Genomic DNA, 23193 nt, shown 5'->3' with positions numbered 1-23193 from the left:
TTTGCAGAATGTGCCATGTTGAAGTCTCCCAATATTAGTGTATTATCTAAGTATGTCTTAACTTTGGTTATTAATTGATTGATATCCTTGGCAGCTCCCACATTAGGGGCATAAATATTCATGATTGTTATGTCCTCTTGTTGGATAGAACCTTTAAGTATGATTTAGTGGCCCTCTTCATCCCTTACTACAGTCTTTGGGATAAAACTTTAAATTATCTGATATAAGAATTGCTACCCCTGCTTTCTTTTGAGGACCATTTGAATGGTAATTTGTTCTCCAATTTTAGTCTCTTGTAGACAGCAAATAGATGGGTCTTGCTTTTTTATCCACTCTGAAACCCTGTGTCTTTTGATGGGATCATTAAGCCCATTCACGTTCAGAGTTACTATTGAAACATATGAATTTAGTGTCATCATAATACCTATTCAGTCCCTGCTTTTGTGGCTTATTTCTTTGGGCTTCCTCTTTCTTTTACAGGGTCCCCCTTAATATTTCTTGCAGAGCTGGTTTGGTGGTCACATATTCTTTCAGTTTCTGCCTATCTTGGAAGCTCTTTATCTCTCCTTCTATTCTGAATGAGAGCCTTGCTGGATAGTATTCTTGGCTGCATCTTCTTCTCATTTAGGACCCTGAATATATCCTGCCAGCACTTTCTGGCCTGCCAGGTCTCTGTGGAGAGGTCTGCTGTTAATCTAATAGTTTTCCCTATATAAGTTAGGGATCTCTTGTCTCTTGCTGCTTTAAGGATTTTCTCTCTATCCTTGGAATTTGCAAGTTTCACTATTAAATGTCAAGGTGTTGAACAGTGGTTTTTATTGATTTTAGGGGGACACCTCTCTATCTCCTGGATCTGAATGCCTATTTCCCTCCCCAAATTAGGGAAGTTCTCAGCTATGATTTGTTCAAATATGCTTTCTGGCCCTCTGGCCCTCTGGCCCTCTCGCCGCCCTCTGGAACCCCAATTATACATAGATTTTTTTTTTCCTTCTGAGACTATCATTTATTTCCCTTAACTTTTCCTCATGGTCTTTTAATTGTTTTTCTATTTTTTCCTCAGCTTCCTTCCTTGCCATCAACTTGTCTTCTATGTCACTCACTCTTTCTTTTACCCCATTAATCCTCATCATTAGGACCTCCAGTTTGGATTGCATCTCATTTAACTGATTTTTAATTTCAGCCTGATTAGATCTAAATTCTGCAGTCATGAAGTCTCTTGATTCCTTTATGTTTTTTTCTAGAGCCACTGGTAGCTTTATAATTGTGCTTCTGAATTGGCTTTCTGACATCGAATTTCTGACATCCAAATTCTGTAACTCTGTGGCAGAGAGTACTGTTTCTGATTCTTTCTTTTGTGGGGAGTTCTTTTTCTAGTCATTTTACTCAGTGCAGAGTGGCTGTATGAGTGGGCTGCATCAAGAATATCAACCATGACCTAAATAAATTTCACCCTAGATGATTCTGCCGAGGTCAGAGACCAGAAATTGAAAACAAAGATCAGAACAAAATAAAACAAAAGGCCCACTAACGTGAAAAAACAAATTTTAAAACAAAATTGTAAATAATAAAAGGCCAGGAATCCTAAAGAAGAAGAAAAAAAGAAAAAAGAAAAAAAGGAGAAGAAAAAAATGCGGGGGGGGGGGGACTGGGAGATGGTGGTGGTGAAGAAGTTGTAGTGGAGGGAGAATGTAGTCTACTGAGGGGTGCTAGAGGGTGATCCTCTTGTTTCTGAGTATATTAAGTTTGTATGTTAGAAGATGCTCAGGCCCAAATTTATATAAACCAGAAATACTTGTAGAGGGCCCCAGCATTGACCTCCACAACATAAAGGAGATAAAAGAGGGGGGCAGAATGGGAATGAGGAATCTCACAGAATGAACCAGCACGGTATACCACTTGGTTCTGGGTGCCTACTGGTCAAGTTTTAGAAGGTATTAACTTCTGCCATAGTAGAATAAAATGAGGCAGAGAAAACAAAAAACACAAAACATATCTTGTGTATCTCCCAAAATTAAGTTGAGTCTGTTGAAGGGAATCTAGAAGTGGAAAATATATCTAGGACCTGTAATTGTAGAAATATGAAAGTCAAAAAGGAAGAATCTTAAAAATGAAGAGGTGGTAAAATATTGTAGTTAAGGTGGGAAAAGAGAAAAAAATGGGAAATTTACAGTCTGATATAAAAACGAGTTGTACTGGAGAAAGGAAGAAAAAAAAAAAAAAAACAAGGAGGAGTATCCTCTGGTTCTATACACTGTAAATCCCTCGACTTCCCCTGGAGCTTTCCAGCGCTGCTGGGCCAAGATCTTGCTCTTCCCCCGTCCTTCCAGCTGGTCTCTGGGGGAGGCACTGCTGTGCGGATTCTCAGGTGTGTGCACCCCTGCCAGGTGCCGGGCTCAGTGGGAGCTGTTGACCCCGTGAGGCCTCTGTCCCCTGGGGCCTCACTCCATCCCAGGCACAGGGTGACACCAGGAGGAACAACCCCACTGGCCACCACCAGCTCCCCAGCCCTGGAGTCGCCTCCTGCAGTAACCACCGCAGCATCCAGTCCACCCTGGCCTGGATGCTCCGGAGCGGGAGGCACTGACCTGCACAGCTGGGGGGGCACCTGGCGGCAGGAGCGTCCCCTCTGTCCTGTGACCTCCCCATCTCCACCTGTCCCGGGGGAGCGCAGGATCGCGGGCTGTGTCCCCCGGCACCCTAGGGTCCGGGGCCTGTGCTGCTGGAATCGTGCTCCCAAAGGCAGCAGGGTGCAGCCCCCTCAGCCCAGAGCCCCCCCGACCCACCGGCTTCTCCCCGAGGCCCCACCAGGTGCGCCCCAGCCCTTTCTCGACCTCGGCCAGCGGTGTGTGGGGCACTCTCCCTCGGGCACACCTCCTCTGTTAGTGACCCCGGGCACCTGGAGGCCCCACTGCCCCCCCTCCCTGCAGTTTCCCCAGAGTTACCTGCTGAGGGTCTTTCCATCAGGGAAGAATCCAGTGCAGATTTTTAAAGTTCCCGCTTCTCCGATGCTGGGCTCTCCTGTCCCCAGGCTCCTGCCGACCCCCTTAGCCCAGCTCCTCATGAGGCCTCTCCCCCCAGTGGATTCTTCTTTATTTTTTTCGGCCTTCCTACCTTGTTAGAAGCAAAAACCCTTCTCTCTGTAGCGTTCCAGCTGTTCTCTCTTGAAATCTCAGGTCGAATTTGTAGGTTTTCAGGATGATTTGAAAGTTATCTAGGTAAGTTGGTGGGGACAGGTGACTTGGGGACCCTACTCCTCCACCATCTTGCCCCGGCCCCTGTAATACTGACTTGGAATTGGAGGTATTGGTGTGATTCCAGTTAGATGCATAGGTATGTGATTGATTGATTGATTGATTGATTGATTGATTGATGAATGATGGATGGGTGGATGGATGATAGACATAGATGCAAATGTGGGGCAAATCTGGGACAGTTTGAGCTTCAAGATAAATAATGATAATACTGGAGTATAATCTACCAAATGAAATAGGAAACCTTGAGTCTGCTATGAATGAATGAGTGAGTGGATGAATGAATGAATTGAAAGTGTGAGGAGGAACAGAGTATTTACACAGTTTCAAAGTATATCCCCACAAAGTGCTAATTAACTGCAAAGAGGGAAAAGGTAACTTAACAGCAGAGAAGCCTGGCAAACATCACCTTAATTGAGTGATCACAGTGAACGCATCAGTAGTGGGACAAGTCAAAATTGTGTGACACCTGATAGGATGCACTGGGGACACAGCATCACTATTGTGTTATTCTTCCCAAAGATGTGCATCAGATAAAACCAACTTGAGTGACATTCTGTAAATTAACTGGTGTGTTATCTTGGAAAGTATTGAGGTCATCGAAGTCAAGGAGAGTCTGAGGAACTGTTCCAGATAGAAGCAAGGAAAGAGAAGTGATCACTTAAAGAAATGCATGATCCTGGCTGGATCTTTTTGCTTTAAAAGATGTTATCAGAACACGCAGTGATGGGATGCCTGCGTGGCTCAGCAGTTGAACATCTGCCTTGGGCTCAGGGCCTGATCCCGGGGTGCCGGGATCGAGTCCCACATCAGGCTCCCTGCATGGAGCCTGCTTCTCCCTCTGCCTATGTCTCTGCTTCTCTGTCTGTGTGTCTCTCATGAATAAATAAATAAAATCTTTTAAAAAAAAAAAGAATTCAGTGAAACTTTGAGTTGTGTCTGAGTATTAGATGTTAGTAATATGTCAACGCAATTTTCCCAGTATTGAGGTTATTGTAGGTGAGTATCTTTGTAGGAAATACACACTAAAGTATTCAGGGGTGATAAGGCATCATGTAAGCAACTTATTCTCAAATGATTTGTAGGGGAAAAACTTCTTGGTGTAGTACTCTAACTTTTCTGTAAGTCTGTGATTGTTTGAAAATAAATAAATATATAAACAAAGAAGATTCAGGGAATATTGTTCCCATGAGCCCTTCCTGAAGGCATTTACCAGAGAACAAACTTCAGACAGCTAAGAAATTATTGGAGAGGGTTGAGAAAGGACCCTGTGGTGGGCCCTGAGCATATTTGAGGGTGAGGGTACCAGGACAGGATGAGACATTGACATACTTTATAATACAGATAAAATATAGCTACGAAAAAATATAAATATGAAAAATGAGAGGAGTGAGGGGTGCATATATATAAGAAGAAACTCAGGGCACCTGGGTGGCTCAGCGATTGAGCATCTGTCTTTGGCCCAGGGCGTGATCCTGGAGTCCCGGGATCAAATCCCACACTGGGCTCCCTGCATGGAGCCTGCTTCTCCCTCTGCCTATGTCTCTGCCTCTCTCTGTGTGTGTCTCTCATGAATAAATAAATAAAATCTTTAAAAAAGAAGAAGAAACTCACCAATTGCCATATTGGTGTTTACTATGAGTAAAATAATTTTGTTTTAAATCAGAGGCAGGAGTAAAGAGAAGAAATGGAAAAAGATTTATCACCTATTCCAAACACTACTTATGGTAGGGGACCTAATATACTGTACCAGAAAAGGGGATGGTATTGAAGGTATTATACAAAGGTATAACTATAATACTAACCATTAGGACAAAACTCCAAGTCTTTCTAAATATCTAAGGAAATATCAAGAAAGAGAGAGCAAGAGAAAGAGGAAAACTACAGAAAAACTCTACATATGCAAAGAGAAGGGCCACTGTCCTCAGGCAACACCCTTTTCAGCAGGTTGTGACAACCACTCAAGATCTGTTCAAATGCTCCCAAAACATGACTCAAAATGCTCCCAAAACATGACTCAAAATGGATCACCAAAAGCACCCACAAAAGTTTTCTTGAGAGAAATGATCCTACCTTTTCCCCCATGGCAGGCAACACACTCTAAGGTTTGTGATGATGGTCACGTCGCCAGGCTCCTGGACTCCGTAGCCTCAGCAGAATGGGAAGTTGAAAAGCACATACCTATGAAACAAAAAAAAAAGAATAAACTTGAAAATACTGGTTAGACTGCTAATTACTTAGGTTTATTTAGCAAATCTGCTGCTTTTATACTTTCTGTTCGGGGCTTTAATATAAATCATTGCATAAAGTTGAAATTCTCTTTGAAGTATGAATTAATTACCTAAGGGAAGAAGAAGAGAAAATCATTTCCTTCCACATTTGAGCAACCAGTATGTTCTCTTCCCCCATGGTGACCTCAAGGGACAGGAGCTTCCCACGGTTTCTCTAAGGGACCGTCCTCATAGTGATGGGCTCACGTGCCATGATCCGGTGTGACCTCACAGCAGCGAAAGGCCTAGACACTCTTGTTCGTGCCTGCCCTTGGTCCCAGCTGAGCACAGACACACAACTGTTAGAGATAGAGATCTAACCTACATCCTTTTAGTCTGATGACACTTTGGGTCTGTCGCCAATAGCCAATGCCGTCAACTCTTCTCCTATTCCAGTTAAACCATCATCATAGCCCTACTCAGGCAGGTCCTCAGTTTAAGTCAACACAATTAGCATTGATCTAACATGTGCCTAATGTCAAGCCCTGGGGCAGGCACAGGAGACACAGGACCATCTAAGACACTGTTCCTGCCCATGAACAGCACAGCACAGTCTGAGACAGACACGAAAAACACATGACCGTACGTACTACAACAAAGCACCTGGACAGACATGACTTAATGAGACAGAAAGCACAGAGCAGGAAGGTGCCAGCTCTGCTAGAGTGATTCAAAGATGCTCTGGACAGAAAGGAAGAGTCCCACTGGATATTCAAGAATGAATATGAATTTGCTAGAGACTTGAGGGTACAGGGATGTCAAGGAAGAGCACATGAAAAATCAAGAAGGCAAGAAAGAGCATGGCATGTTCCAGATCTTCAAGTAGGGCAGGATGACCAAAGCATATGCAGTACATGTGGGGAGGAGATGAGACTGGGGGCTGGCTGGGGGACTAGCAGAGGCCAGATCCAACATGGCCCTGGGTTCTGTGCCAAGGAGTTTAGGCTTCACTCCAAGGCAGTGGCCCAGAGGAGGCAGGAGTACGCTGTGCTCAGAGTGGTTTCAGAGAGGCCACTCTGTTGGTTGAATGAAGGAAAGCAAGACCAGAGAAAGAGACTGATCAGGAGATTCCCACAGGACAGCAGAGCAGTTAGACAGACAAGTCGGCCCTGCGAGGTACAGACCTGGGTTAAATGCAAGCTCCTCACATCAAAATGCAAGACTTTCCCTTGACCTCCTTCTAGTCCTCCCCACCGCAGGACTAGCTTTCCTGGCCTGTGACCTGCGTTGGAGCAGAAGGCCCCACACTTTGGAGGGCTCTGTGCTTGGCTTACTGCTTTGCTATCCCACTCCTTATTTAACTCTTGTTAAATCTTAATAAGATTTTTTTTTAAAGATTTATTTGTTTATGATAGACAGAGAGAGAGAGAGGCAGAGACACAGGAGGAAGGAGAAGCAGGCTCCATGCCGGGAGCCTGACGTGGGACTTGATCCCGGGACTCCAGGATGGCGCCCTGGGCCAAAGGCAGGCGCCAAACCACTGAGCCACTCAGGGATCCCCAAATCTTAATAAGATTTAAACAAAGGGCCCTGTATGTTCATTTTGCACTGGGCCCTACAAATTATGTCGCTGGTTTTGTTCACTTCTGAGGGTAATAATAGCACCTATTGTGACCAGAGTGTTATTGGGAAAATTAAATGAGCAAATACAGGTAGAAAAAAAACTGTCTGGCACTAAATCCTCCATAAAATGGAAGATATTCTTATTACTATTATTATTATTATTATTATTATTATTATATCCTTAAGAAGAAGAGGAGGGGTCTATATAATAAGGGGCCAGGAGAGAAGATGGAGGAGAAGGAAAGCAGAGGGCAGAATGGGTAGGACATCTCTCCAGAGGGTGGAGAAGGTGCATGGGAAGGATGCAGGAAGGCCAGCTGGGCAAGGCGCCCTCGCCTAGGCCAAGACTGGCAGCAGCTTTAATAAAATGGAAAAAAAAAACTTGCAAATATCCACAAGGCTCTATACTCAGGCACACCTTTTAACATTCATATCCAGATCCAACCCTTTCCTAAAAAATGAAGGCTCATTGCTACTTCTATGCAGGTTTTAGCAATTTCAGAATGTAGTACAAGAGGACTAAAGTGTAGTATGTGGCATGTGGTCCTCAGAAGTCCAAGTTCAGGGTGTGGAAGCCAAGAATTCAATGTCTTGAGAAAAGAGAGCACATGGGATCAGCAAACTACCCAAGCTCTAGACAAAGTCATCCGTGACAACTAAAAGCCAGAAATTTAAAGGCCAAGTGAGTGTTAAGAAATAGTACCAAGTCAAATAAAAGTATTAAGTTGAGCCACCTGAAATTGCTCTACCTATAGTCAAATAGCAGCAATGTCACACAGTTCAACCCAACATTTCCCTAAAAATACAGGCAGCCTAGTGTTGCCTAGGGAGGCCTGGGTGGCTCAGTGGTTGAGTGTCTGCCTTCAGCTCAGGGTGTGATCCTAGGGTTTGGGATCGAGTCCCACATCAGGCTCCCTGTGAGGAGGCTGCTTCTCCCTCTGCTTATGTCTCTGCCTCTCTCTCTGTGTCTCATGAATAAATAAATAAATAAATAAATAAATAAATAAATAAATAAAGGCAGCACCAAACCAAAACACGACAGTAGGCAAAGAACATTATGCCAAAAGAAAGAAAGAAAGAGAGAGAGAGAGAGAGAGAGAAAGAGAGAGAGAGAGAGATAAAAGAAAGAAAGAAAGAAAGAAAGAAAGAAAGAAAGAAAGAAAGAAAGAAAGAAAGGAAGAAAGAAAGAAAGGAAGAAAGAAAGGAAGAAAGAAAGAAAGAAAGAAAGAAAGAAAGAAAGAAAGAAAGAAAGAAAGAAAGAAAGAAAGAAAGAAAGAAAGAAAGAAAGAAAGAAAGAAAGAAAGAAAGGAAGGAAGGAAGGAAGGAAGGAAGGAAGGAAGGAAGGAAGGAAGGAAGGAAGGAAGGAAGATTGGGCATCTCTTTAAAAAAAAACGTACTACTGATCACCCTTAGGGTCAGAGAAAAATAAATATTAATTTTCTTAATGTAATAATTCACGAAGAAAGCAAACATTTTACCAGAAGACATGGCCAGAATGGGACCAGAGATCGAGTAAGTGAGCAAACATCTTGGCAAAAACTATAGCTGAAGAAAATAGGTATGGGTGAAGAAACAAACACTATAATAAAACTAATTTTATGTTTGAACTACAGGCATATCATAGCACATGTTCAAGAATACCCCAAAAATGGCAGTTTATTAAAACATGAACTCAGCTTGATAAAAAAGCAAATTAGTGACTGGGTAATTCCTCTATTTATTATTTATTGAGCTAATAACAAACGCACAAAGAAATGAGACAGAAGGCTTTAAAACCTATTGGAACCCTCTTTGTGGAACCGGGCCAATCAGATCTTCCAGGCAGTTCTAACTCGTGATATAAAAGGCCCTCTAGAGCATTCGGATGGGCTTTTTAAAAAATATACACAGCTGCTTGACACCAGGATGCCACTATGGGGTAGGTTAAATGGCTACCAACAGATACAAGGCCTCCAGCACTTTTTAATTCTTTAATTTTTTCCATTCTCATTCTAATGATATCCTTAAAATGGGATGGGGGTTGTGGGGTGGTTTGGATTCCCCTCTCCCCCAAGAGCATTACAAAGACTGAGGACTACAGTTAAGGTCTCAAAATATAAGAAAATCAAAGGTTAACAAATAACCAAAGGGTTCAGATGATTGTGGTCTGTTCTCCGAGCTCCTCTTAATCTAGCAGAAGCATTCCACACAGTGATTTTCCCTTCTGCTTAGAGTACTGTCTTCGTGTGGCTTCGGGTTCACCTTCGTCTCTGGGTGTCATTTCTGTTTTCACTGGTCTCCACCTCTGTTCCCCCTGCTGGATTCCTTTCTCTCCCCCTTCCCAGATTCTGTTACAGTCCCTCAGAGCTCAGTCTGAAAACCTCTTCTCATCTCTCTCTATGCACCTGGAGAATCTTCCATGCCTGGGGCTTTAAACAGGACCCTAAAATGTAGCTCTACAGCCCCTACTGCTCCCCCCCAAAGCTCCCAGCATGCATAGCAAGCTTCCCCGTCCACATTTCTACTAGCACAGCTAACAGGTATTTCAAACTTAATATGGCCGTAACAACTCTAGATACCCCCCCCCCATAATCCCCTTAATGTCCAGTCTTCTCCAGTTGAACAGCGAGACTACAAACTAGGAGTCATTCTCTCCCACAGCCCACAGCCAATCTATCATCAGACTTTGTGAAGTCTGCCTGCAGAGGGTATTCTGAATTGCACCATTGATCTCCATCTCACCGGTACCACCCCCTTCCCCCCCAAGGGACTCTCGTCTTGCCCCCAGATGATCACAGTAGCCTTGCACCTGTCCCCCCCTTGCACCTGTCCCACTTGCCACTCCCAGGTTACCTTTTCATTATTCAGATCAGAGCATTCTCCTAGTCTCATGGCCCAGCCCCACCCTTGGAACAAAGTGCAAACTCTACTTCTAAACATGGAAGCATAAGTTGATACAGTTACATGGAGAACAATCTGGCAATATCTAGTACACACCTGAAGACCAGGACACCTTCTGAGCTAACAATTTTAAATCCTCGCAGTCCCCCCAGAAAAACTCTTGCAAAGATTCTGTTCACTGCAGAAGTGTTTCTGAGAATAAAAAATATATAAAATATATCATTGTCCCTCAGTTGGAAAAATTGAAAAAGAAGTTGGGATTTTTTTTTTCACTTGATAAAATGCTATATACTGGGGCACCTGGGTGGCTCAGTCAGTTAAGTGTCTGACTCTTGGTCTCAGCTCAGGTCATGATCTCAGTGAGATCCCAGGGTCCTGGGATCAAGTCCCACATCGGGCTCCCCGCAGGGAGCCTGCTTCTCCCTCTGCCTGTGTTTCTGCCTCTCTCTATACATGCCTCTCATGAATACATAAATAAAATCTTTATTTAAAAGAAAGAATATTTAAGATCTCCTTGCTTAGCAGCTACCAGGGAAATAATACAGTATTATTCATTATAAGCACCATGGGCTACATTAGATAACTGAGCTTGTTAACTTATAACTGGAAATTTGTACCCTTTGACCAATAATTTCCCATTTCCTCCAACCCTCACCCAGCCCTTGGTAACCACTATTTTACTCTCTGTTTCTCTGAGTTTGGCTTTTTTAGATCCCACATATAAAAGAGTACATTCAGTACTTGTCTTTCTCTATCTGACTTAGTTCACTAGCATAGCACAGTGCCCTCAAGGTTCCCCCAAGTTGAAACAAATGGCAGGATTTCCTTCTTTCTCAGGCTGAATAATATACCAATGTTCCAAGGTGTATGAGTGTATTGAATTGTATGAATAATATTCCATTGTGTATATGGAATATATATGTACATATGTGTATATATACACATAATGGATTATATATTTATTATATATAATATGCCACAGAACTGTACACTTAAACATGGTGAAAATCATCAATTTTATATTACATATATTTTACTCCAATTTTTAAAAACTCATGAACAATAACAGAAATATTGATATTTTCTATCAATAATGTTTATATAACATCCATAATACTCATAAACATCCTAATTCAGGACACATTATTTAAGTGGCAAAAATACATTAAAATTTTGTCACAGAAATTAATGTCTGGATTCAAATTATTTTTTTAAAAGATTTTATTTATTTATTCATGAAAGACAGAGAGAGAGAGGCAAAGACACAGGCAGAGGGAGAAGCAGGAGCCCGGCGTGGGACTCGATGCCAGGACTCCGGGATCACGCCCTGAGACAAAGGCAGACACTTAACCACTGAGCTACCCATGCATCCCTGGATTCAAATTATTTTAAGAGAAATAAAAGTAATATAAATACCCCAAAGAACTTCTGGTTCATGATAATGAATTAGATTCCATATAAATATATCAGAAGAAATATATATTCTTCTATCTAGAAATATTATACTCTTCTGAATATAGCAGAAAACACACAAAACACAAGTTGAATGAAACATTAAGACAGAGAAGGTGGCATTTAAAAATTTTGAAAATTTGCAGACATTTTGGCAGATATAAAGCAAATAAGTAAAAATTTAACTCGTTAATTGATTAACTGATTAATTAATTTAAAAAGCAAACCAGAGACACCTGGGTGGCTCAGTGAGTGTCACTGAAGTGTCACTCTCAGTGAGTGCCTTCAGTTCAGGGCATGATCCCAGAGTCCTGGGATCGAGTCCTGCATCAGGCTCCCTGCATGAGGCCGGCTTCTCCCTCTGCCTATGTCTCTGCCTCTCTCTGTGTCTCTCATGGATAAATAAATAAAATCTTTAAAAATGAAAAAAAATAAAAAGCAAACCAATGTACCCTGAAACTAATAATACATTATATATTAACTAAATTGAATTTAAATAAGAATTAACAAAAATAAAAAAGCCAACCCATGTAGAACAGCATATGGCCTGCACTCTAGCAGGAAGATGAAGTGGTAAGATGTGGGAGTTTTCCTGTGGTTCCCAGTTGAGACATGACATGAACTGAGGCCCCAGTCATGCTGGCTAATTGGGATACTACCTCCAGAATTAGAGACCAGTTATCCTGCTCCTCTCTCCCACAGAAGGAGCACTCTGCTATAGCATTTGCCCCTTGCTGGAGCCCAGCTAGTGGTTTTCTTAAAAGACTAAGATTTTCTGTTTCATTGGAATGCCAGGAAAAAAAATTTATCCAAAATGCTGACATATGCCACAACATGGATGAACCTTAAAGACATATGCTGAGTGAAATAAATGGACAAATATTGTATGGTTCCGCTTATATGCAGCACCTACAGCACTAAATTCATGGAAACAGAAAGTAGAAGGGTGGTTGCCAGGGGCTTGGGTAAGGAGGCAATGGGGAGTTATTGTTTAGTGAGCACAGAGTTTCTACTGGAAAGAAGAAAAAAAAATCTGAAGATGAATGGTGGTGATGGTTGAACACCAATGTGAACATCCTTAATGCCACTAACCTAGACACTTAAAATAGCTAAAATGACAAATTTTATGCTATGCCTGTTTTATCACAATAATAAAAATTAAAATCCAAAACTATATGATGTTTCAAAAAAATAGAAAAAAATAGAAAATAAAGAACAGAAAAAAAAAAAGAAAAGCCTAAGGAAGCCTAGGACAACAGTATCATAAATAGACAAATCAGATATTAAGAGAAGCATTATAAAGAAGCATCAAATAATAATTTAAAAATTAGCCAAGAAGGGATAACAATCCTTGTTTATATCTAACAAGACATACAAAAATATATAAAGTAGAGGTGCCTGGGTGGTTCAGTCGGTCAAGTGTTCAACTCTTGGGGTTGGTTCAAGTCATTATCTCAGGGTCCTGAGACTGAGCCTCAGGCTGGGCTCCACACCTAGTGCAGAGTCTGCTTGTTCCTCTCCCTCTGCTCCTCCGCCTATTCCATCTCTCTTTTTCATAAATGAATAAAATCTTTTTTTAAATGTATAAAATATATAAAGCAAATATTATAGAGATTTAAATCACCACTTTCAGAAACTGACAGACCAAAAAGGTAAAAAAAATCTGTAATGACAGAATATTTAAACATAAATAACAAGTCTGAAAGAATGGAAAGATAAAGAACCCTGTACTTGACAATTATAGAAAACACATCATTTTCTACCAACATGAAGTAGACAACAACAACAAAAAAATACCATATCACAAAGAAAATCTGAAAAAACAGTATATCATATAAAGCATATTTCTAAGCCACAATGCAATAAAATTGGATGCTCACAACAAAAGATAGTCCCCAGAATTGACCCACGAAGTACTAGCTGGTTAGGTAATTCAAAACAATCCTTCAAGGACAACTAATAGAGCTGAATTAAACATGATTTTTAAAAATCTTGAAAGCAGAGGCCAGCTAAAAAGAGAATAAAGAATTACTGAAATAAAATCTAAGAGACAAAATCTTACCTAGAGAAGCAACCCAGCATTCAGTATGCCTTTTATCCAGAAGGCATTTAACAATTTATAAGATAAGAATGTAAAAACTGAGGTATAATTACGAAATGAAGGAGATAAAAGTGAAATCGCAAGTTCCACGCAGAGCAGAAAGTCCTATAAGCAATCCTCCACTTTAAGCTGAGACAAGACCTCAAGACTTTGCTTCATCTGGGTGATTCTGGGAACCTGAGGCCTTGATCTTGCTATAGGGTAGTCCTAAAATAGCAGGGCACCCAGACTACTGATGGAGCAAACAAAAATTCTCTCTGGAAGAAGATTCAATTATCCTGTGTCTCAAGATTTTCCTACAAATAAGTTTTCAAACATAATGACCAGAAGACAGTCAAAGAGATCTAAATATATAAGGGGGGGGGGGCACTTATAAGAAAGAAAAGAGAGAGAAGCAACAGAAAGGCTTCAACACAACAGTCTTAGATATTAGAGTTTTCAGACCCAGACAATAAAATCACGATTTTTACTGTGATAAAAGAAATAATAGAAAAACTTGAAAACATCATTAAGGAGTTGCATTCTTTAAAAAGTGGCACCACAGAAGTGAAAAGAAATCAAATGGTGGTTGTATGGCTAAAAAGCAATAAACAAAATTAAAAGTTCGATGGACAGATTTAACAGCAAATTAGACGTAGCCAAAGAGATCACTGATGAACCAAAAGAAATCCCAAGAAACTGTCCAGAACAAAGCATATATTATACATAAATTTCATCTATGTATAGATATAGAAAAAAGGAACAAGACCCAGAGAATACAGTGAGAAAGTCGAATATGCATTTAATCAAAATTCCAGGTATAAGTATAGGAAGAATAAACAGAGGCATCGTATGAAGATATAATGACTGAAGATTTCCTAGAACTTAAGAGATTCACCAACCCATAACTTCACAAGGCTTAACAAATTCCAAACAGAATCTATATTTTTTTAAATCCACATCTGGAGACATCATAGTGAAACTACAAAAAGTCGAAGAGAAAAAAATCTTAAAAGGGGCCAGAGAAAAGAAGACATAATCTTCAAAGAAGCAACAGCTAACCTGACTGCTAATATCTCAAGAGAAAATATGGATGCTAAGAAGTAGCACTGTGTGATCATCAATCAGCACTGTGTGCTGAAAGAAATAACTAGCAACCTACCATAATGGTATAAAGCTATTATATTGAGGCACTTGGGTGGCTCCGTCAGTTAGGCATCTGCCTTCCACTCAGGTCATGATCTTGGGGTCCTGAGATCAAGCCCCACATCGGCCTCCCTGCTCACCTTGGAGTCTGCTTCTCCCTCTCTCTCTCTGATCCTCCCCCCTGCTCATGCTTCTTGCACATTCTCCCTCTCTCTTTCAAATGAATAAATAAAAAATCTTTCTTTTTTTAAAAAAAAATTCATTATATCTTCACACACTGCCTCTGTTTATACCCAGGGGAAAAAATAGTCTTCAAGGATAAAGATGAACAGTAGAGAAAACTCCATTTACAAAGATAAAATACTTAGGAATAGGCTTAACAAGAAACATATAAAGCCTACATAAGGATATTTATAAAACACTCCTGAAAGACATAAAAGTAGCCTTGAACAGATAGAAAGACATCCTTTCTAAGAACATCCTTTGTGCTTAGAAAGAATGGGAAAATATCATAAAGATGTCAGTTCTCCCTAAATTATTTTAATGCAGTACAGTAAAACAAAAAATTGTTTTTAAACCCAAAAACCTAAGCTTTTTTTTAATGGGACGAGGCAAGATGACACTTAACTTGATATGAAAAAAACAAAAATGTAAAAAAATTAGGAATATACTAAAAAATAAATGCTACAGGTAAAGTGCACAAAATTTTCAGGGCAGTGAAAATACTCTGTATGATTTAATAATAATGTATACATGTCATTCAACATTTGTCAAAACCTGTAGAATGTACAACACCAAGAGTGGACCCTAATGTAAACTATGAATTTTGGTTGATTATAATGTGCCAACATAGGTTTGTCAATTGTAAGAAATGTATTGTTCTTGGGACGCCTGGGTGGTTCAGTGGTTGAGCATCTGCCTTTGACTCAGGGTGTGATCCCAGGATCCTGGATCGCACATCGGGCTCCCTGTAGGGAGCTTGCTTCTCCCTCTGCCTATATCTCTGCCTCTCTGTGTGTCTCTCACGAGTAAATAAAATATTTTAAAATATAAAAATTAAAAATATATATATATTACATATTCTATACTTGAAGTAGAATGGTACACATGATAGACCAATGGTGTAGCACAGAAAGCTGAACATAGGCTCAAGGACACATAAAACTTAAGTATATAAGAACGTGGTCTTTCAAACCACAGAGGAGAAGATGGAGTTTTTAATGAATGGTACTAGGACAATTGATGAATCACCTAGAAAAAATTAAATTAGATCCATGTGCCACAGAATACACAAGAATAAACTCAAAGTATCAGACATCTAAATATAAAAATAAAACCATAAAGTACTAGAAGGAAACATAGTGAATTTCGCTTGAACTTGAGTTTAGCAAAAGGCCCCTTCTAACCATAGCCCCAATTCCCAAATCTATAAAAGAAAAAAGTGATAAATTTGACTATATATACACATATTTTTTTAACTCCTGCATGGTTTTACCATAAACTAAATCAACAGAACAAACAGGGGGGAAACATTTGCAATATATCACAAATAAAGGAGGAGTATCCTTTAAGAATCCTATAAAGGACTCTTAAAAGTTGAGGGAAATGAAATCAATCTTTCCAAACTCAAAAAAAGCTGAAAAAGAGGGAATACTCCCTAACTCCAAAGACTATAAGAAAAAAAATTACAGACCATTATCCCTTATGAATATTGATGCAAAATCCTCAACAAAATATAGCAAACTAAATTCAGCAGCATGTTTAAAGGATTATATATTATGACCAAGTGGGATTTATTTCCAGTATGCAAGGATGATTCAATATATGAAAATCAATCAATTTAAGACATCACATTCCTAGAATGAAGGGTGGGGGGAAACCATGATAATCTTAACTGATGCAGAAACACAGCTGACAAAATTCAACATTTTTCATGACAGAAATAATAAACTAGGAATAAAAGAAAACCTCTTCAACATAATAAAGGGCTGATAGGAAAAACCCACAGTTAACATCATACTCAACAGTGAGCAACTAAAAACTTTTCCTCTAAGATCAGGATCAAGTCAAGGATGCCCATTTTTTGTCACTTCTTTTCAACAAAGTACTAGAAGTTCTACCCAACGCAATTAGACAAGAAAATAACATAAAAGGCATTCAAATAGAAAGAAAGAAGTAGCATTATCTCTGTTCACAGAATACATGATCTCATATATAAAAAATCCTAATATTACACATACCACACACACAAAAAAAGAGTGTTCAATCTAATAAATGAGTTCAACAAAGTTGGAAGATACAAACTCAACACATAAAAATTAGTTGCATTTGAGGGTGCCTGCGTGGCTCAGTTGGTTAAGCATTTGACTCTTGATCTCAGCTCAGGTCTCGATCTTAGGGTCATGAGTTCAAGCCCCACTTTGGGGTTTAAAAAAAGATCAATTGTATATCTTCACACTAGCAATGAACAATCTGAAAATGAAATGAAAACATCAATTCCATTTATAATAACATCAAAAAGAATAAATACTTAGGGATGAATTTAGCCAAAGAGGAAAAAGATTTATACACTGAAAACCATCAAACAATGCTGAAAGAAATTAGAGAAGCCATAAATAAATGAAAGACACCCATGTTCATAATTGGAAGACTTACTATGGCTGAGATGACAATACTACCCAAAGTGATCTACAATTCAATGCAATCCTTATCAAAACTCCACTGGTCTTTTTTACAAAATAGGTAATGTCAATCCTCAAATTCATATGGGACTTTAAGGGATCCCAAATAGTCAAAACAATCTTGAAAATAAAATTGTTCACACTTTTCAACTTCAAAACTTAGCTACAAAGGAAAGATAATCAAAAAAATGTGATGCTGGCATAAGGACAGACATGTGGATGAATGGAATAGAGAGCCCAGAAATAAACCCTCACATGTATGGTCAACTGATTTTTGAAAGGTTGTGAAGACAACTTTTGAAAAGAACAGTCTTTTCAACAAATGGTGCTGTTAAAACTGGATAGCCACATGTAAAAGAATAAAATTGAACTTTACACCTTACACCATATGCAAAAATGAACTCAGAATGGATCAAAGACCTAAGACAAAGACAACAGCTATAGAACTCTTAGACTGAAACAGAAGATGGAAAGGGCCAGAAGGTAGAAACAATCCAGTTGCCCATGAGCAGGTGAATGCATAAACAAGATGTGGCACATACATCCGATGGAGTATTATTCACCATAACAAGGAATCAAATCTCCTATATGCTACAACATGGATGAACCTTGAAAATGTTATGATGAGTGAAACAAGGTAGACACAAAGGAACAAATGTCATATGATTCCATGGTTATGAAATATCTAGAGTAAGCAAATAATAGACACAAAGTAGATGAGAGGGTAACGGGGGCTATGGGAGAAGAGAATGGGTACAGAGATTCTGTTTAGTGTGAGGAAATAGTTTTGGAAATAGATAGTAGTGATGTTTGCACAGCACTAGGAATGCAACGGATGCCCATGAATTGTACATTTGTTTTTTTAAGATTTACTTATTTTATCTTTTTAAGATTTTATTTGTTTATTCATGAGAGAGTGAGAGAGAAAGAGAGAGAAAGAGAAAGAGACAGAGGGAGAAGCAGGCTCCCCACAAGGAGCCTGATGTGGGACTCGATCCTAGATACCGGGATCAGGACCTGAGCTGAAGGCAGACGCTCAACTGCTGAGCCATCCAGACGTCCCTACTTATCTATTTTAGAGAGAGAGTGCACTCAGAGGGGAGGGACAGAGGGAGAAGAAGAGGGAGAGATAGACTCTCAAGCAGACTCCCTGCTGCATGCGGAGCCTGTTGCAGGGCTTGACCTCATGACCCTGAGACCATAACCTGAGCTGAAATCAAGAGCCAGGCCCCAACCAACTGAGCCACTCAGGTAACCTTTAATTGTACATTTAATGGTTAAGCTAGCAAATATATATTTTATATATGCATGTGTTTCTTTTATCACAATTTTTAAAAAGTTAAGAAAATCCAAAAAAAAAAAAAAAAGTTAAGAAAATCCTTGAAGAATAATAGGAATATGTCAAAGGGGCACAGAAGCTAGCTGCTTCTTTTCTTTTCTTTTCTTTTCCTTTCTTTTTTTTTTTTTTTTTTTTTTTTTTTTTTGGTGGGTTTGGGGAGGACAGGGGTTCCCAATGGATATCCCTGAGACAGTTTGGCATCAAGATAAATAACATTTATAAAATGAATTATAACCAATCAAAAACTCTCTGAAATAGATGATAGATAGATAGATAGATAGGACTACAACTAATAAATGTAGAAAGAATACTGGAATTAGAAAATTAGCATGTGAGAGCCATAATTAATACTAATTGATTCAAGCAAGAATAATCCACGGGCTAAAACTAATAAGTAAAAGTTTGAGTAACAGGATATCCATATATAGGTTCAATGTACTCTCCAGGAGATATTAATTTAAAAGGGGGAAAATTACAGTACAGAAAAAATACACACACACACATCCAGAGAGAGTAAACGAACTAAAAGGATACACTAAATCCAACCATACACTGATCATAACAGATACATCCACAATATAAGGATATAAAAATCTTGAAAGCAAAAGAATGAAAAATTTATACAGTATGTAAATAATAACCAAGAAAAAGCTGGAGTAATTATTTTATTACCAGACAAAATAGAATTTAAAGCAAAAAACAAAAAGTTATTATAAGTAAAAGAGAACACCTTAGAGAAAGCTTTCATGCCCACTAGTAAGTGTGATATTTGCTATTCCTTCATCTGATACGTTATTATGAAGAAGCTATAGGTAACATCATTCTTAGTGATAAAATGGCAAATTTTCATTTTAGGATCAAAAAGAAGTCACTTATATGAAAGGACAAATGGTACTGGAAAAGATGTTCATCATTCATCAACAGGGAAATTGGAATCAAAACCACAATGAGATATCACCTCACACCTGTCAGAATGGCAATCATCAAAAAGATAAGAAATATCTTATTTTACCACTAGGTGGCTCAGTGGTTGAGTGCCTTCGGCTTAGGTCATGATCCTGGAGTCCTGGGATCAAGTCCAGCATCAGGCTCCCTGCATGGAGCCTGCTTCTCCCTCCGCCTGTGTTTCTGCCTGTGTCTCTGCCTCTCTCTCTCTCTCTCTCTCTCTCTCCCTCTGTCTCTCATGAATAAATAAATAAAATATTTTAAAAAACAGAAGTAAAAAGAGAAGTTAATAAATAACAAATGCTGGCAAGGATGTGGATGAAAGGGATCCTCATACACCACTGGTGGGAATGGAAATTGGTGCAGCCACTATTCCATATGGAGGATCTTCAAAATTAAAAATATTAAAAATATTCACTATTAAAAATAGAACTACCATACGATCTAGCAATTCCACTTCTGGGAATATACCCAAAGGTATTATGTACAATAGCCAAGACATGGAACATAACCAAAGTGTCCATCATTGGATGAATGGATAAAGATGTGACATATACACACAGTGGAAATATATCCACACTCAGCTATTAAGTAGAATGAGATCTTGCCATTTGTGACAACATGGATGGGAATTTGAGGGCATTATGCTAAGGGAAATAAGTCAGACAGAGAAAGACAAAGACTATATGATCTCATTTATATGTGGAATCTTAAAAAAAAAAAAAAAAAAACTCATAGAAAAAGAAATCAGGTTTATGGTTCCCAGAGGTGAGAGCATGGGATAAGGAAAGTGAAGAATTGGAGGAAGACGGCCAAAAGGTGCAAACTCTACTTAAAAGATAAATGAGTCCTGGGGATGGGAGGTACAGCGAGATGACTACAGCTAGTGCTGCTGTGCGACATGCATAAAAGTTAAAAGAGTAAATCCTAAGAGTTTGCATCACAAGGAAGAAAGATCCTTTTCTTCTTCTTTTTTTTTTTTTTTTGCTCTCTTTGTATTGTATCCATGTGAGATAATATACTATATCTACACTTATTGTGATAATCATTTCAAAATCTACTTAAGTCAAACCTTTATCCTGTACACCTGGAACTTACATAGTGATCTATGACAGTTACATCTCAATAAAACTGGAAGAAACCAAAGAATAAATCACTGGTGTCCCATTACCAGTTCTGCTCATTGCTGAACTCTACCCGGCAGAGAAAGGCATAAAAAGGTAAAAGGAAAAAAAAAAAAAAAAGTATTAGAAAAAAGGAAACCAAACTGTCATTAACCATAGGTGAGCTATACTTAGAAAACCCAAAAGCACTGACATCAAGGACTTTGGCTTATTGCACTGGGACAGGTTTACACCATCGCGTGACACAGCTCCCCACGGCTGTTAATCCAAACTCCATGCGTGTTCATTGACCAGGTACTCAACGCTACACACGGGCTTTTGTTAGAGCACCTACGTTCCAGTGAAGCATTTCTCAATACCTAGGACACTGGTTAAAAAGGCACATTTATGGGTCCCAATCCATAGTTACGGAATCAAAATATCAACAGTTTAGAGCTGGGAAGCTTCTCTTTAAATTTCCCAGGTGATTCATTTGTATACTAAGTGACCATGATGGATTCTGGAGGTGTGCATGGCTCTGTCACTAATAATTTTTCAGGAAAACTACTAAAATCATTTTGGTCAATTACAAACCTGTAAGGCATTGCCTTCAAATCCTAATCGATTTTATTTATAAACAATATATTTTAACCCATTTGTTTTTGAAACCTTTTTCTATTCAATTTCTTGCCCTGGCCCCTCATGCGAGTAGAGTAGAATGTTTACAACACATACGTTCAAAGTAATACTCGTTTCTCACCCAAAAGCATAAAAAAAAAAAAAAAAAAATGGAGTATGTAGTGCGATTTGTTGTGTTTTCTAATAAAGTGACATAATGAAAAAAAATCCCAATTAGCAGAATATTTTTAGCAGAAAGGCAATTTCATCTTATCCATTCCTTATTCTATGAGTGAAATGTTTTTAGCTCATTCAAACAGCATATTAAAGCTGCCTCTCAAAAACCACGAGATGGTTAAAACTCCTTGCTGCTAATCTTGACGCTTGGCCTAGACTAGGGATCAATTCCCAGTTTAAACTCACCGGCAAATAATTAATAAAGAGATTTAGAAAGCACAGGCTGTGTGATGGAATATCACTGCACCATGACATCGACCTAGAGGGCAGCATTATCGTAACTATTTTTAAGAATTACAACATAGAGCTCATTATGTGTCAGTCACATTACGATTTACAAAATAGCTAACAATGGATTTGGCATTAACTTTGTAATAAATTTAACCGTCAACCCTACAGACAAGGATCTCATTTTACTGCATATGAAAGGAAAATATACATTGCGATTCTCCTGAAGACCTAATAAATTATGAGACTTAAATTTAAATTATTTTTAGAAAATCATCTCCCATTGCTCCCCTACACTTGTGCCAGCTCAAGTGAATAGCTAATTATTCCCCACAGAGACAGACAGACACACATAGACGGCATCTCTCTCTCTCTCTCCCCCCCTCCCTACCTCCCTCTCCTCACCCACTGTGCTCATTCAATCTCTCCCGCCCCCCCTTCTTCTCTCCCCTCTGCTTTTACAACCAGGTAACTGTGACTACATTGCTGAAATGCCATCAATCCTTCCAGGTTCATCTCCAATGCTACCTTGTCCATAACCCCTCAGACGGGATTCTTTCATGGTTGGATACATTCTTTTACATTCTCTTTATTCCATCTTGTATCCTGAGCTCTAGAGGGCAGAGGCCGGGATTTGGCTTCACTTTGGATCCTGTCTCACCTTCCGTACCTCCACTGGGTGGCAATAAGCAGGCTCTCAATAAATTGCCATGGGTGACCCTTTATGACAATGTGTCCATCCATCAAATTAGTTTGGTTTTTCTACCCAAACCATAACTCACACTCTTCAATATATGCTTCTTTGCTAAATATGGAATAAAGAGCCAGCTAAGAGGGGCGCCCGGGTGGCTCAGTGGTTGTGTGTCTACCTTTGGCTCAGGTCGTGATCCAGGGGTCCTAGGATCCAGTCTCACATTGGGCTCCCCACATGGGAGCCTGCTTCTCCCTCTGCCTGTGTCTCTGTGTATCTCATGAATAAATAAAATCTTAAAAATAAATAAATAGCCAGCTAAGAGAACACATTTGGTTTGTCTCTCTTTCTCTTTCTCTCTCTTTTTTAACCTAAACCTAAGCACAATAATAACTTAAACTCAGAGAAATAAATCCACAGCCCAGAGCTGTGCTGTTCTTATTATATGGGCTACAAACCTAAGCGCTTGCCTGTGCAGTACCTGCGGTGCTTCCAACTGGGCCCTTATTTGTACAGAGGGAAGGCCACACAGACATCTTGGGTGGAAAGCATCAGGCCCTCTCTACTGGGGGGGGGGGGAATATCTGAGCCACCCATCAGTGAGTGGCTTGGTATTTAAATGACAAAGAAACAAAGAACATTTAAAAATCAAGACTGCAGCATTGGACAGCAAGTGACCAAAACTTTGGTCAGGAGAATATCAAACAAA

At 39.4% G+C, this 23193-nt stretch overlaps 1 long non-coding RNA gene across 9 annotated transcripts in view; it reads right to left on the bottom strand.

The window, feature by feature from the left end:
• LOC144288108 (uncharacterized) overlaps positions 1-23193 on the bottom strand; it is a 206241-nt gene that overhangs the window by 94245 nt on the left and 88803 nt on the right. For 8 of the 9 annotated variants that reach the window (XR_013356102.1, XR_013356075.1, XR_013356086.1 and 5 more), the window contains exon 6: positions 5325-5432. This is a non-coding gene — a long non-coding RNA (uncharacterized LOC144288108). Of the gene's footprint in view, positions 1-3047; positions 3212-5324; positions 5433-23193 lie in introns of those variants that run through there. The other variant, XR_013356118.1, reaches the window with a different exon arrangement.

Source organism: Canis aureus, chromosome 1, assembly GCF_053574225.1.
Source record: "Canis aureus isolate CA01 chromosome 1, VMU_Caureus_v.1.0, whole genome shotgun sequence".
NCBI classification, from domain to species: domain Eukaryota; kingdom Metazoa; phylum Chordata; class Mammalia; order Carnivora; family Canidae; genus Canis; species Canis aureus.
Note: the sequence above shows the minus strand (reverse complement) of the source record. Positions and strands in the feature narration are given on the sequence as shown.